The sequence below is a fragment of the Hypanus sabinus genome, chromosome 16, assembly GCF_030144855.1.
Source record: "Hypanus sabinus isolate sHypSab1 chromosome 16, sHypSab1.hap1, whole genome shotgun sequence".
In the NCBI taxonomy this organism is placed as follows: Eukaryota; Metazoa; Chordata; class Chondrichthyes; order Myliobatiformes; family Dasyatidae; genus Hypanus; species Hypanus sabinus.
Window position 1 is genome coordinate 6,152,099 of NC_082721.1, and position 17,232 is coordinate 6,169,330.

Sequence of the window (17,232 nt, forward strand, 5' to 3'; positions counted from 1 at the left end):
GAACAATAAACAACCTTCCCAAAAGCTCCATTTTAAAAAAAAGTTGAATTCAATTGATTTCACTTCTAGCTTCCCTCCAGACATATTATATGTTAAAGTAGACTTTGAAGAAGTTGGCTTGTTTCATTTGAAATAAATATCATTATACAAGTTGTTAATGCACTAAAAATTAACAAATATAAGCATCAAATTAGAAACCAAAGTTCTTGTATATTGCTGCTGCAGCTTAGCTTCACTTTCTTTTTTTTCAAATATTTTGCATTTTCTGTTCTATGCTGCTCTACTCAAACTTAATTGCCTGTTAATTTTATTCAGTCCTGCTGTTTGACCCCCGAAGCCCTAATAACCTTTGAAATATTTGGTGAAAAGACTACTCACATTTAGATACTTGCATCAGTAAACATTAGGGATTTCTAAATTTCATCAGTATCAGAATTCTTTTTAAAAATGTGATATTGCATCTCTGCCAACTGAATTTTCTAGGGTTTCAAGCCTGAATCAGCAAACCATGGAATTTTAAAAAATAGAGTAAAATGTGAAAATGAACTCTTAATAGATTTTGAAAATTCAAAATCATTTTATTCAACAGGCCAGGTTTTTAAAGGTAAAGTAATAAAGATTCTCTTTGGTATTTGAAGGTGGTATGTCATGAAGAAGTTGATCTAAGGTTAGAACTGGAGATTCCTGTGCATCTCAGTGTCCTGTATAGTTTGATTTATAACTTTAATCAGATAAGAGAATAACTGGTAATTGTGTGCTGTGCTCTGAAAGACAAAGTAAGCTAAACTCAATCTACTAATAATTAAACTCCCCCATGTGCTGTTGAAAAATATTGTAGCATAATAAATTTTACTCATGAAGAATACTTATTTGGATTTGCATTGTCTAATATAAAGAGACAAACAAAGATATCCCAAAGAATACGAGTACAAAGCAGCAAACACCAAAGCTCATTAAATTGAGTAAATTAACCTGTTTGCAGAATAATAGTGCTTGTTGAATATCAATGGAAACTTTGCTAATTATGTTGAAAAATAATGTATATTTCAAGACAATATGTAAAATAGAATATCACAAAACATGTACCTCACAAACACTGGTCGGTATGGTGGTGAAATAATAATAGTATGCTGCTTCAATTTATTACAAAAGTCAGCAATAATTTAGATGCAAAAACGGACCAGCATGGACTAAATGTTGATGTAAACTCGAAGAAAAACACTCCGGTTTGTAGGGACATATTTGCACTCTAAACAGTAGTCTTGGCTTCAACTGGCTTTGCTCTACAACCTATCCCACTAAGGTGTCAGAGTTCAGGGTTGCCTGATCTCGCCATGGAAGAAAATTAGGCGAGTGTCCATTGAAGAAGCAGTTTTAATACCAATAATCATAAACTACAAATGAAGAAACCTAAACAAAATTGCTGAAAATACTCGGCAGGTCAGGCTGCTTCTTTATTTTATCTTCATTTAGAGATGCAATATGGAACAGGCCCATCTGGATTTTTGTGCTGTGTTGCCCAACAACCCACCAATTTAATCCTAGCATGATCTCAAGTCTAATTTACGATGTCCAATTACCCTGCTAACTGGTATGACTTTGAACTGCGTGAGGAAACTGGAGCACCCAGAAGAAACACGCATAGAAGAATGTATAAGTGTACAAACTTGCTTACAGAGGATACCGGAATTGAACTCCAAACTCCGATGCCCTGAGCTGTAATAGCATTGTGCTACCTGCTACGCCACCGTGGCACCCCAGAAAGAAATAGTTAAAGTTATAGGTCAATGATCCTTCATCAGAATTGGGAAGGAGGCAGAAAAGCTTTTTGTTCCTGTATTGGGTGTTATTGGTTGGATATTTATCAGAGACGTTCCCCTTCCCAACCCTTGCAGCTTTAACAAGTTTCCTTTGTCTCTCCCTGGTTCTGACAAAGGATTTTGGAGCTGAAATGTTAGCTCTGCTTTTCTTCGCTCTGACACAGCCTGAGCTGCTGAGCATCGACAACTATCACAGTTTGGTTTCTTCATTGTTCTAAGGTCTAAGCCTTTGTGCCAGATTCACATTCTGTTTGAGCTTCACACTGATACTTAATTGGCAGAGTATGATTGTTATTAAGTATAATGAAACACGTGGTGGTGTAGTTAGCGTAACGCCACTACAGCTCGGGGTGCAATTCTGGCCTTCCCTGTAGGGACTTTGTATGATCTCCCCATGACCGCGTGGGCTTGCTCTGCTTTCCTCCCAATGTTCAAAGACATACTGGTAAGTAGATTAATTGGTCATTGTATATTGTCCTATGATTAGGCTAGGGGGTTGGGTGTGGCTCATTGGGCCAGAAAGACCTGTCCCTCCTCTTCCCTCTCAACCCTACTGTATCTCCCAATAAAATAAACTAATCCAAGACTCATTTTACTTTTAAACTGCATTTATATACAAAATAAAGCAAATTAACAGGTACTGATGATTTTTCAAGCTTGGTTTAATATAAAACCAAGTCCACAGTGACAAGGGAGTATACTTCTGATTAGTGAAACTTGACCTGCAGCGTGGATGTAGTACGTAGCTAAACATGAAGGAAATCAACATTAGACAGTGGATCCTAACCTCCTTTACCAGACTGCTCTCCTTCACAGTACCAAAATATCCTGAAGAAAAACTTCGGTAGCAAAAAGCCACCCCATTTAACCACAAAGACTTGCACCTTTTCTGAAACACATGAACACACTCAACACACAATGGATATGACTAGAGCGTAAGCCTATAAGACAAAGGAGCAAAATTGTGCCATTTCTCCCATTGAGTTTGCTCCACCATTTTATCATGGCTAATGTATTTCCCTCTCAGCCCCAATCTCCTACCTTCTCGCCATAATCTTTCAACCTTTCAACCTCTTCCTTAAGGATACCCAGTAACTTGGCCTCCACAGCCTCTGTGGCAACAGATTCCACAGATTCACCACCCTCTGGCTCATCTTAGCTGATGTGGCCACCTGAAGCACAGATAACAAATTAAAAGTTCACTTGGCCATGAATGTGGGGATCTTGATTAAACAGTAAGGCACATGATCACATCCTGTCTTTGTTACAAATGTTCACATTCACGTTTAATGTCACTTAGCCATACAGAATATCTATGAATGCAGTCAAATAAAAACTGTAACACACATACAATGCTAGTGGAATGCAGCAGGCCAGGCAGCATCTATAGGAAGAAGCACTGTCGACGTTTCAGGCGGAGACCCTTCATTAGGACTAACTGAAAGAAAAGATAGTAAGAGATTTGAGAGGGGGAGGGGGAAATCTGAAATGATAGGAGAAGACAGGAGGGGGTGGGGTGAAGCTAAGAGCTGGAAAAGTGGTTGGCAAAAGGGATACAGAGCAGGAGAACGAAAAGGATCATGGGATGGGAAGCCTGGAGAGAAAGAAATGGGGAGGGGAACACCAGAGGGAGATGGAGAACAGGCAAAGAGTGATAGGCAGAGAGAGAAAAAAGGAGGGGGGGAATAAATCAGGGATGGGGTAGGAAGGGGAGGAGGGACATTAACAGAAGTTAGAGAAATCAATGTTCATGCTATCAGGTTGGAGACTACCCAGACGGAATATAAGGTATTGTACCTCCAGCCTGAGTGTGGCTTTATCTTGACAATAGAGGAGGTCATGGATAGATATATCAGAATGGAAATGGGATGTGGAATTAAAATGTGTGGTCACTGGGAGATCCTGCTTTCTCTGGCGGAACAAAACTGTGTATCTCTAGGGCCAAGGAGCAAAACACAGTACCAACAGTCATACACTGCACAAGGCACATATAGGATAACAGTAAACATCAAGTCACACAAAAAAATATATAGCCCATGTCCTTGAGTGATATGTCCTCTAAATTGCTGGTGCAAGAACAAGAAGTCTACAGATGAGCATGTGCTTGCAGTCCAGCTTGTTTTCCACCGAGCAAACACTGGAGAGCAGCTCCGACAAGAGGGGAGTGTCATGAAAGGAATGACTGGTTGATTTTTATAGGCTTTGGGTCTAGGGCATAGCTGTAGGCAGGGAGGACTGGGTTGGGGCAAGTACATTGTTTGGGTTAGTTAGGGAGGGGATGACAGTGAGAAAGATTAATAACTCAGGTTTGGAGCATGGGTTGGGATTGAATTGTAAACAGCTCGTGGTTGAGCATCTAGGGCCGTAATCAGATTGGGTATTTTAGGATGGCATGGGGAAGTGGAAGGTTAAGGACTTCAAAGCTAAACACAGTGATGCTGTCAATGTTGCTGCTTCTCTCACAGATAAGCTAAATCTTATTTTACTCTTGGTTTGATGTTGCCAACACTGAGCCCCTGAGGAAAGCCGCTGATGCGACCTACATCTCAGTCATCTCTGAGGCTTAAGTATGCAGGTGTTTCCAGCGAGTGAACAGCCACAAGGCTGTGGGACTGGACAACATCCCGGGGTGGGTACTCAGAGTGTGCACGGCACAACCGGGTGGTGTGTTTGCATATAATTTTAATCTCTCCCACTCCCAGTGTAGAGTGCCCTCCTGCTTCAAAACATCCACCATTGGACCTGTAGCTAAAAAGACCAAGGTAACATATATGAACGACTGGTGTCCTATCACATTCACCTGAGTAATAAGCAAATGCTTTGAGGGGCTGGTCAAGGACTACATCTGCAGCATGCTGCTATCCAAACGGAACCCCCTACATTTCGCCTACCCACACAACCAATCAACAGATGACGCAACAGCTACAGCTCTACATGCTGTCCTTACACACCTGTAGAAGAAAAATGATTATGTGAGAATGCTGTTCTTGGACTACAGTTCAGCATTCAACACCATAATTCCCTTCAGGCTTGACAAGCAGTTCAGAGACCTTGGCCTTCACCCTGCCTTGTTCAGCTGGATCCTGGACTTCCTATCTGATTGCCAGCACGTGATAAGAGTGGGTTCCCTCACCTCTGCCCCTCTGACCCACAACACAGGCCCCCCCCCAGAGCTGTGTCCTAAGCCCCCTCCTTGTATACCCATGAATATGTTGTCGCCCACAGCTCCAATCTGCTAATTAAATTTGCAGATGACACCACATTGATTGGCCTTAAATAACAATGAAGCAGCCTACAGAGAAGAAGTCATCACCCTGGCACAGTGGTGTCAAGAAAACAACCTAACAACCTCTCCCTCAATGTCGCAAAAACAAAGGAGCTGGTTGTGGATTACAGGAGCAATGGACATAGGCTAACCTCTATTAACATTGATGGATCAGGGGTTGAGAGGGTGAACAGTTTCAAGTTCCTTGGTATACACATAAGAGGATCTCACTTTGTCTGTATATACCCAACTGTGTAATTTTTTTTAAAAAAAAGCACAAAAGCGCCTCTTTCACCTCAGATATTTGAGGAAGTTCGGCATGAGCGCCCAAATCCTAAGGACTTTCTACAGGGGCACCATTGAGAGCATCCTGACTGTCTATATCACGGCCTGATATGGGAACTATACTTCCCCTAATCGCAGGGCTCTGCAAAGAGTGGTGCGGACATCCCAGTGCATCTGTGGATGTGAACTTCCCACTATTCGGGATATTTACAGAAACAGTTGAGTAAAAAGGGCCCAAAGGATCGTTGGGGACCGGAGTCACCCCAACCACAAACTGGTCCAGCTGCTACCGTCTGGGAAACATAAAAGCTGGGACCAACAGGCTCTGGGGCAACTTCTTCCTCAAGGCCATCAGACTGATTAATTCACTCTGACACAGTTGTATTTCTAAGCTATATTGACTGTTCTTTTGTATATCTTACTGTACATACTATTTATTACAAGTTACTATAATTTGTACATTGTGACAGATGTAACAAAGAATTTTACTCCTCGCGTATGTGAAGGATATAAGAAATAAAATCAATTCAATTTGATACAGGGCTGCAGGAAGAGCCATTGTGTCTTGCGAATGACAAAGATGTAATCTTTATAATTTCTCCTGGTATTTTTTCCCTCCCTTTTCCCTGTTCTATTCAGAGTCATATAGATTGTGTTCAGGTTTGGGCCCAGCTGCTTCATATTCAATGTTGCATGTGCAGATTTTATAGTGAGTATGTAACTTGTTTAATAGCAAATATTATTAACAAGTAATGTGGAGACCAAGTCATGGGGTATATTTAAAGCAAAGATTGTTAGGCTCTTGATTAGTCTGGGTGTCAAAGGTTACAGGGAGAAGTCATGAGAATAGGGTTGAGAGGGATAATAATCCATAATCGAATGATAGAGTAGACTTGATGGGCTGAATGGCCTAATTCTGCTCCTATGGTCTTAATTTCTCCTATTCCACATAACTTGAGTAGGATCAAATCATTGACACCTCAAAGCAGGCATAGTCTATTCAGCCCTTCATGCATGGTCCACCATTCAATACTGCTGTGGTTATTCTGTGGTTGTGAAGGTCCAGTTACTGAGTTTGTTCAAGGCAGAGATTAGTGTAAGGAAGCCCACAATCTCCCACACTCCTTGACCCTTTGTGTCTAGAAATGCATCTTATTTCCTTCTCAAATACAGCAGTTTCATCTCCTCAGCCTTCTGTGGTAGTGAAGTATACAGATTAATCATCTTCTGTGGGAACAAATCTTGCCTCACTCCTAAATGTGTCAGTCTTTGTATGGCACACATCATATTAATGAATAAAGTCAAGTTCACAATATATTTTTGTAAAACTGGTTTTTAGGGTTAAAGTATTTCTCTTTTGGAGTGGCAATAAGATGAGTAGATAAGATAAATATAAAAATATCTCACATGCAAGTGCAACACGAGTGAATCTGCAGATACTGTAAATAAATTAAAAAACACGAAATGCTGGCAGAACTCAACAGGCCCTTTCCCTCCCTCCCCTTTCTAGATCACTTGGTCTATTTCCGACACCTCCCTCCCCTTTCTAGATCACCTGGTTTATTTCCGACACCTCCCTCTCCTTTCTAGATCTTTCTGTCTCTGGAGACACCCTATCCATCGACGTCTACTACAAACCTACTAACTCCCACAGCTACCTATACTATTCCTCCTCCCACCCTGTCTCCTGCAAAAATGCTATCCCTTTCTCTCAATTCCTCTGCCTCTGCCGCATCTGCTCTCAGGATGAGGCCTTTCATTCTAGGACAAAGGAGATGTCTTCCTTTTTTAAAGAAAGGGGCTTCCCTTCGTCCACTATCAACTCTGCCCTCCATCGCGTCTCTCGTATTTCACGCACCTCTGCCCTCACCCTATCCCCCCGCCAGCCCACCAGGGATAGAGTCCCCCGGTCCTCACCTATCACCCTACCTGCCTACAGATCGAACGCATAATCCTCCATAACTTCTGCCACCTCCTACGTGATCCCACCACCAGACACATCTTCCCCTCCCCCCCACTCTCGGCTTTCTACAGGGATCGCTCCCTACGCGACTCCCTTGTCCATTCATCCCCCCCCCCATCCTCCCTCTGGGCACTCATCCCTGCAAACGGAAGAAGTGCTACACCTGCCCCCACACTTCTTCCCTCACCACCATCCCAGGCCCCAGACAGTCCTTTCAGGTGAGGCACCACTTCACCTGTGAGTAAACTGGGGTGATATACTGTATCCAGTGCTCCCGATGTGGCCATTTATACATTGGGGAGACCTGCCGCAGACTGGGAGACCGTTTCGCCGAACACCAGCGTTCAGTCCTCCAGCAGTGGCGGGATCTCCCTGTGGCCACACACTTCAATTCCACAGACCACTCCCACTCCGACATGTTTGTCCATGGCCTCCTCTACCGTCAAGATGAGGCCACACGCAGGTCGATGGAGCAATACCTTATCTCCCGCCTAGGTAGCCTCCTTCCTGCCGGCATGAGCATCCAACTCACTGACCTCCATTGATCCCCCTGCCCCCCACCCTTACCCCCATCCCTATCTATTATTTTAGTCTGGCTCTCTTTCTCTTTCTCCCCCCTCACTATAATCTCTCCCCCCAGCCCTACCTTTCTTTCTCTTTTATTTCCCATAATTCTCCACCTTCCCCCTAACCCATTTCCCTCCAGCCTATCACTTCCCAGCTCTCTACTTTATCCCTCCCCCCACTTCTTATACCCCCTTGACCATCCCATGTTACTTCACTCCTGATGAAGGATTTTGGCCCGAAAAGTTGTTATTACCTTCTCCCACAGATGCTGTCTGGCCTGCTGAGTTCTGCCAGCATTTTGTGTTTTTTCACACATGCAAGTTACTGATTCAGGTTACTGGGGCTAGGTAGGGTAGATGTGGAATTAATGTTTGCTTAATTCTAGAACCAAACTTAAGTAAGTCAGCTATTCAGGGCAGGTAGAGTAACCTCTGAGAGGTTAGTGAACTGTTGCCATTCTCCACTAGGGTGGACAATGAAGGTTCAGTTGCTGAGCTTGTTTGAGACAGAGATAAATAGTTTTTGATATTAAAGTATATGGGGTTACTGCAGCAAAACAGTCCTAGGATATAAAATAATCTATGATATTGAATAATAGAACAGATATGAAGAGTCAAATGGCCTAATCCTGCTTCCTATTCCCTGGGTTCAGTTTAATATTACACCCAAAATGCACTGAAGTTGTGCTGGTATAATTAAAGGTGTTAAACCTGATGCAGAATTTTCTGTTAGAACTGGATTTCTTGCCCACTTATTGTCATTAGATAGAAAATTATTCCATTATTTCAATATTGTGGATTTGTATTTCAGGCTGGTATACCTGGTTCTTTACAATACAGATTCAGCTACTTTAGAGTAACAGCAGACATACCCATTCCTATTTTCTAGCTAGTTAGAAAATCACCATCTGGTTCAAAGGTGGTAGGTGAATTAGCTTTCCAAAAATAATTTGTATGAGGTCAAGTTTGTTAGTCATAGTAATAGAAAGGGTTTTGGGAAGCAATTTTTGATGTGTTAATACACTAGAAACTAACACTTATATCCATCTATAAACCTTAAAATTTTGAGAGTTTTAAGTTTCAAACATTGGCTTAACTTACGTTTTTTCAGGCACGTCTATGTGCTGAAATTATTTTAATACACACTTGCCCTTTTGTGGTCTCTGTCGTATTCCCTAAGGGAGAGCAAATATGGCCATTACCCACTGGTGGTATGGAGTTTATTCAGATCTGTATTTCAGGCAGTGAGAGGTGGATTTGATGCCAGTGCAGTTATTTGAGGCATGATATAGTGGTTTCTCTTACTCTTGTAGAGCTGAACAAGCATTTAGCAACAGAAAGTACCCTTGGCTTCTGTTGCTTAAAGGAATCACATTCACCATTAATAAACTCCCGATGAAAGTTACTGCAGTTTTAATAGGGTTTGTTTTCAAATTCATTTATATTATCCATGTCTTTGTGAGTTATGTTACAGATAGTAAATAATTTAATTCCATGAACCAGTTGTTCCTTGATTTGACCATATCAACAAAAATTCTTTGATAATGCCACATGCCTGGAGAAAAAGTGTGTGAGGCTCACACACAGATGGCAGAACAGGCATTGCGACTACTGCCAAGATGCTAAGTAGTCATCCACTGATGAAGAGGAAAGGATAAATGTGTAAACTGGTTTATTATTGTCATGTTTATTGAGTTACAGTGAAAAACTTTTGTTTTCCCTTGTACAATATCAATGCATTGATGTGCTGAAGTGATCTATGGATGGCATGCAAAATAAAGTGCAGTGCTGGTTGACAATAAGATGCAAATCTGTAATGAAGTAGATTAAGAGGTCCCGCTTATTATATTAGGTCTTATAACTGCAGTCTGGAACCTGGTGGTATGTGTTTTCAGGCTCAGTGAGAGGCCATATCCATCTAAAGAGGTCCATAGCGCATGGGTATATGGAAGGGAGAGAGAATTCCCTCATTGAAATCTTGTACTGCAGATACATTAGTCTCATTGTAGAGTGAAGACCACATTTGTAGTGATTAATGGGAGCTTTTGGATTGGTTCCACACTTCAGTTGCACTTTGCAATATCTTAAAGTATTCACTCACTGTATTCTGTTCAAAGGAAGTTGACCATATTTCATCCGTGCCAAAGGGCAGCAGTGAAATGAATACTTCACTCCACTGCCCTTTAGCTTTTTTTGGCCCACCCATCACCTCCCAGTTTCTCACTTAATCCCACTCTCTCACCTATGCACTTTCCCCTCACCTTCACCTATCACCTGCCAGCTTGTACTCCTCCCCCTTTCCCCATCTTCTTTTTCTGGCTTCTTCCCCCTTCCTTTCCATTCCTGATGAAGATTCTTGGCTGAAACTTCAACTCTTTATTTCTCTCTTCCTGACCTGCTCATTTCCACCAGTATTTTGTGTGTTGCAGTGGAGTGAATATGCAGATTTCCAGATTTCCCGCTGTAAAAAGAATTGTTCACTTCACATGGGTCACTGAGAATGCCATGTGTGAAGCCTGAGAAATACAGTAAATGAAAACTGTTCCACTCCCACAACATTCAGGGGGAAAAAAAGATTGTGTATGACCAGTCTGTACATGCTGATCAGTGCTTAGTATCTTGGCAGTAGCCACAATGCCTTTAACAGTCTCCAGTGCCATCTCAATGTGAAAGTGATAACAAGCCAAAGCATGATTGCTAGTCGGCAAGAGTATTCCATTAATGAGGTGGTTTATGACTCCACTGTTAATTCAACAGCCTGTGAACAGCATGCTTCCAACAAAGCCAGACTGTCCTTGTGCCAAAAAAGTACTTCTGCTGTCTGTGCCACTCTGAAGGAATCATACATCACTTAGTAGAGTAGGGGCATGTGATTCAGCTCGTCCTTGTCATTCAAAGATTCAAATTACATTTATTATCAAAGTGCAACCCTGATAGACGTCTTCTTCAAGACAGCCATGGAAAAAAGAAACACCATGGAACCTGTTCCAAGAAGATATCAAGCACCCAGTGCACAAAAAAACAAACAAATTGTGCAAACTGCATAAAATATACAAATAACACACAATATTAAACATCAAACCATAGAGTTCTTGAAACAGTCTGGGAATGTTCAGTTTAGTTCAGATCAACTAAGCACTGTCTGCTTTCATAGAATGCAGAGCCAGTTTGCCCTGATCAAAAATTGAACAAAATAGCAACCAGAAACACATGCAACATGAACTGCAGACTCCCCCAAAACGAGTCCGATCCACAAACTGCACTGCTCAAACCTTGCCCAAGGTCCAAGTCCCTGCACCTTCCTGCAGCAGCAATGATCAAGGTGGGGGGGGGGGGTCACCCTCATTGATTTAATTGGTGAGAAATTGAGCCATTATGAGTGAACAGCAATAAACACAAAAAACATAGAGCCGGAGGAAAAAGGAAGTCAACCTTAACCCCTTTCTGGCTAACTTATCCATGAACAGCTCCTTCAATTGTGATACTAATTCACTATTCTTTCTTTTCCTCTGTTGCCAACTATCACAAGCTCAGAATGAAGGTTGACATACAAGATTCTGCCAGAGGAGTAGGGAGAAATTACCATAAGTTGGAGAAATCTTTGCTCCATGCACAACAGGGTGGATTTCCTAGTGGCCAACCATTTTAATTCCACTCTCCATTCCCATTCCAACATATCAGTACATGGCCCCCTCTGCTGCCACAATGAGGCAACTCTCAGACCACACCTCATATTCTGTTTGGGTAGCCTCCAACCTGACGGCATGGACATCAATTTCTCCAGCTTTTTGTTATTTCTCCCCCTTTCTCCTCTCCTTTTCCATTCCCCATTCTGTCTCCCCTCTTACCCCTTTCTCCTTACCTGCCTATTATTTCCTCTGGTGTCCCTCTTCCTTCCCTTTCTCCCATATTCCACTCTCCTCTCCTATCAGATTCTTTCTTCTTCAGCTCTCTACCTTTTCCACCTATCATCTTCCCGCTTGTACTCTTTGCCCGCCCTCCCTCCCCCACCTCCTTATTCTGGCTTCTTACCTTTTCTTTACCAGTCCTGGTGGAGGGTCTCAGCCTGAAATATTGACTCTTATTCCTCTTTACAGATGCTGCTTGACTTGCTGAGTTCCTCCAGCATTTTTGAGTGGCTCATAATGTAATCAAGTGACACTTAAAAATCAAAATTTTGCATCGAGGCATCAACTAATTAAACTGACAGGCTCATTTCGAGCTCAATCACTTCATGCTTTATTTGTCCTAATGCTTCAATGTTTGCATGAAGACTGTTGATACTTAGTGGAAAAGGCATTGAAGGATAACCTTGAGACCTGGCTGCCATCTGTACTGTTTCGGCTGATTGTTGGGTAACAGTGAGAGTGGTAGTGGTGGGATTGTGAGCCGCTATCAGTCTCCTAATAACGTGGCTGTCTGCAAAGAGTACCTAGCAGGGTATGCAAACTGTGAGATAGTGGTATGAGGCTTGCACATGTTGACTGTGTTTGAGTGAGGTGAACCTAAGAATCTTGGCTACAAGTCCCGGAGAGCTTATTAGCAGGTTGGTGATGAGGACTATGGAGTTATCCGCTCTGGTTTAAGAGCCTGGTGGTTGAGGGGTATTAACTGTTCCTGACATTTTTTATTTAAGGGCCTTCCTTGTTAATGGGTATCATGAACTTTTTCCAGTTTCTATCCTGAATATAGTGAGCATAGATCCATAGGTTAAAGAACCAAAGTCAGGAGAAACTCTGCACAATGATTTTTCCAGAGAATGAACCAGATCACATTCTAATCCATGGTTGGCGTGCACACCTGCCCAGTTGTATGGTGATTGCCAAAAGACACATGTCCCCAGTATGGAGAGGATTAACTCTGCTATGTACAGTCCCAAGCCCAGCTGCGAAAGGAGGAGGGTTGGGCAAAGGGCTTGAAACTGTGCGACACAAATGGAAAAGAAGCTCCAAAGACCTCATCCCTGGGATAGGGGTGTTGAAGCTGGGCTAGGTACACAGGGATGACTTGAAGTAACAGCCCGGAATGGAGGAATCTGGCAAGCTGCTGTCAGCGGCCTGTACCTCAATAGGGGTGATATGATTAAAAAGAAAAATATTGAGAGGATAAGTGCAAAACCTTTACTCCATAACACAAGGTGATGGTAAAACTGAGGTAATTATTACAACTTTTTCAAGCATAATATCTATTCTGTACTATCTGCCACCCTTTTAAATAAAAATGTCAAGTGTGTGGTTAGGGTTGGCATTTAAATGATTCTATTTAATATAGAGAATTAAACCTTGTACTTAGATTTGTTGGACTTATTTGTTCTTGGAGTATATGTACCTTATTTCAATTGTGCTAACACTACAGGTGTACATAATAAGCAGTAATGTTTTGTTCTTTGATCTGTCAAATCACAGCACTAAAATTCAGTATGGCTAACGGAGCAAGGTAATAAAGTGAGCAATTAAATGTACTCATTCTATATAGTCTATTTCAGTATTCAATTCAAAATTTAATTGATTTAACATTTCTAAAGATTTACATTTGTGGACCTCTTTTTAAATAACACGATTATATTTGAAGTCAGTGTAATTAACAAACATTTTTGAAATACTTATTTCATTAAAATATTACTTTAAAAAATTGCAAGGTGGTAAAGCACAGTTTTCACCTATGGTATTTACTGTGTTTTCAAGACTCTGTGATAGATAATGTATTTGTGGCTCTCCAAACTACACAAAATGTTGTACTATTGGGTATGTATATGTTTTTATAATCCAAGTTAGCTGTTCAGAGGGAGAAATTCAGGATATCTCTTTTCTGACCGTAAGGTAGGAAATGGCACATGGTAGAACAGGGAATTGAGGTGAGAGATTGAGAAAAAATCAATAATGAAGTGAACTGTTGAGATTAATTATTTGGATGTATAACATCTTTTGTATGTCAAATGATCTTAAATTTTGGCTTTAAAAGTTGTTTCTTGTTGCAATGAGAAACTAATTTCATTTGGCAGAGTTGCATTACCCATTCAAGATATGAGTATTTTAACATAACAAATGTTTGTGATTATGTCTCATGGAAAATTTGAACAAAAGCTCTTTTTGGAAGGTACTAGTTGTGTGCAACACTATAATCATAAGGTTGGCTCATGTTGATAAGGCATACAGTAGATGTATTAAACGAAGCATCCATTAGTGATCAAGGGCCAGTAAAGTTGTTTCCACAGGAGATTTGTTTGAAAATTGTGCTTAATTTGACGGTAGTTATTCTGAACACTCCCTGTAGAACTTAACACTTAGAAGCTAATGGGCTACTGAATAAGTCAATATATGTTTACAAAAGTTAAATGATTACAGGTATTTACTGTTTTGCCGCAATTAAGCCCTTTCATTAGGATTCAACTTAAAAGCCACTGCTGTGGTATAAAATTTAAATGAGGACTTTATGCAGATCAGCTCAAGGTCCTCAATATGTTAGTGTTAAAATATTTTACAGTAAAACATGCAACTTGATTGTTTATTAGTACATGTAGTGAGACACAACTTACTTTCTAAATAAGTGGCAAAATTAGTGTTCAGTACACCACAGTGATGAACTGTTGCTTCTGTAGTATGTTAATTAGTTTGGATGAACACTATTATTCAAATATTGTTCAAGTAATTCACAGCAATAGCATCCTCTTATAATGATACTAAATGCCTAGCTTCTCTTTCTGTTTGAAGACTTCATGACTTGTATCTAACTCCATGAGCCATCCTTTTACACTCAAGATTCTTACTGTAGCTTTTTCCATATGCTTCTCTCTAGATCACTCATGCATAATGTCTGGCTGAGTTAATTAATGTAGATGCATAAAATTGTGATGGTTGTGGACGTGTCATTCTCATGGGCATTCATACCTCCTCAGATAAATCATAAATAATTAAAGCACTAAACTTAAAATGCAAATACTACTTGCAAAAAATATCAGTGGGTTTTTATCTGTTTGATATCAGTGTATTTGGATGAGTAGGGCTGACAACGAAAAATGTTATTATTTTGTTGTTTGGACCAGCAGTTCAGATTTTGAAAACTGTTTAGCTGAGGTTAAATTTGAAGAAAACAAATACGAGTCCAATAGGTTAGATTGCAAACAAAGCTGTAATATTGAACAAAGGATTATGACGTAATTTTCACCTGGCAAACTGTTGATTTCTGTGGGGGTAAAAGTAGAAAACAAATAAGCAATAGATGTACATTCATAGTTGCTATGGCTAAATATGCAATGTAGTTGTGGCCTGCTTCTGAACTTGCTATGTTGAAGTTGATGGAACTGAATTCCATAATCGAAGAACAACACTTTTCTTCTACCACATTGCATTTTTAGCTCTAACATTGACATTTCCGCATGGATTCAGCAAGGGTATTTATAAAAAAAACTGATTCTTAAAAGTTGTAACATTCTTAAAAGGCCATAGATGACAATCTTAACTTGGTACCAGTAGACAGGAGCACTGCTTAACACCCTGCTGTGACCACACAAACATTACTGGTTATTCCACCCATGTCTAACAATGTTTCTCATTCCCCAATGTAATTACACTTTTTTGTAGGTTTCTGGTCTCATATTTATCAGTTTTGTTTTGCTTTTTTAGAAAATTATTTTTATCTAGAGATGCTATTTTTGTTGAGGGATACAGCATGGAAACAGGCCCTTTCAGCCTAATGAGCCTGTGTTGCCCATTTGCACCCACTGACCTATACATCTTTGGAATGTGGGAGGAAGTCAGCACCTCGAGGAAACTCGCATGGTTATGGGGAGAACATACAAACGCTTTACAGACTGTTGAAATTGGGCCTGGGTCACTAGCATCATAAAGCATTGTGCTAATTGCTGTATGTTAGTTTTTGTTCTTTAAGAGTTATCCCAAATTAGTGACTGCCCCGATTAACCGATGGCCCAATTAACTGTACACCAAACAGAGACATTTTAAGGACCTAATAAATCTCTCTAGGTAGTAGAGGTTTTATCTTCCAAGTAAAATACTTCAAATTAATTAAACGTACAGTACAGCATTGAATAGAAGATTCACCTATAATACAACAAAGAATTACTCTATAATGAATTAGAAGATAATTAGAGAAACACTTAATTTTTTTTCAATTCCATAATTGTCAATAGAAACAAAAGCATGTGGACTATAAATAAATGGCCTAGGTTTTGATATGTGAACACAAAAAAAGTATTTCTAACTTGCCAATGATGTCCATGATAACTGACCTTGTGGTTTGTGTATAATGTGAAACCTTTGATGTGTTTTGAATCCGTGTATTAATGTTTTGTAATTTATTTCATCATTGCATTCACTTTGTGCAGGCTATGGTAAGTGCTTTATATGTGGTCTTCTCTAGGTCTGATGAGATCTGGTAGTGATGAACAGCCAATGAACCAAACTAAATTGAACTAAACCAGAACATATAAGTGTGACATGAATCCCCATAGGCAATATTGATTGTTTAGTAGCAGTGCTTGAAATTTACAGTAGGAAGGAATCTTAGAGCCTAAATAACATTTCTAATGCTACATATTATAGAATCATAGAAAAGTACAGCACAGATGCAAATCCTTCACCCCCTCTAGTCGGTGCTGAAAATCCCTACTCCCATTGACCTGCTTTGGGACCATAGCCCTCCATGTACCTGTCCAAACTTCTTTTAAACATTGAAATTAAGCTCACTTGCACCACTTGTGCTGGCAGCTCTTTTGACATTCTCACGACCCTCTCAGTGAAGAAATTTCCTCTTATATTCCCCTTAAAATTTTCACCTTTCACCCTTAACCAATGACCTCTGGTTATAGTACCACTCAACCTCAGTGGAAAAAGCCTGCTTTCACTTGCCCTTTCTGTACTCCTCATAATTTTGTATACCTCTGTCAATCTATCCTTTCAATCTTCTCTGTTCTAAGGAATAAAGTCCTAACCTATTCAATCTTCCCTTATAACTCAGATTCTCTGGACACAGCAACATCCTTGTAAATGTTTGCTGTACTCTTACAGCTTTATTTAAATTTTTCCTGTACGTAAGTGCCCAAAACTGAACACAATACTTCATATTAGACCTCAACAAACCTTATACAACTTCAATGTAACATCCAATGTCCTGTACTCAAAACTTTTGATTTATAAAGGCCAATGTGCCAAAAGCTTTCTTTACAACCCTTTCTACCTGTGATACCACCTTCAACGAAATTATGGACCTGGATTCCCAAATCCTGTTGTTCTAGCACACTCCACAATGCCCTACCATTCACAATGTAAGACTTATCCTGGTTGGTCCTACCGAAGTGCAGTACTTTGTACTTGT

The 17,232-nt window shown here is 40.5% G+C and overlaps 1 protein-coding gene across 1 annotated transcript in view; it reads left to right on the top strand.

Moving 5' to 3' along the window:
* The window catches only part of unc13a (unc-13 homolog A (C. elegans)), a 299,553-nt gene that overhangs the window by 160,526 nt on the left and 121,795 nt on the right, over positions 1–17,232 (top strand). The gene's annotated exons all lie outside the window — the stretch shown is intronic.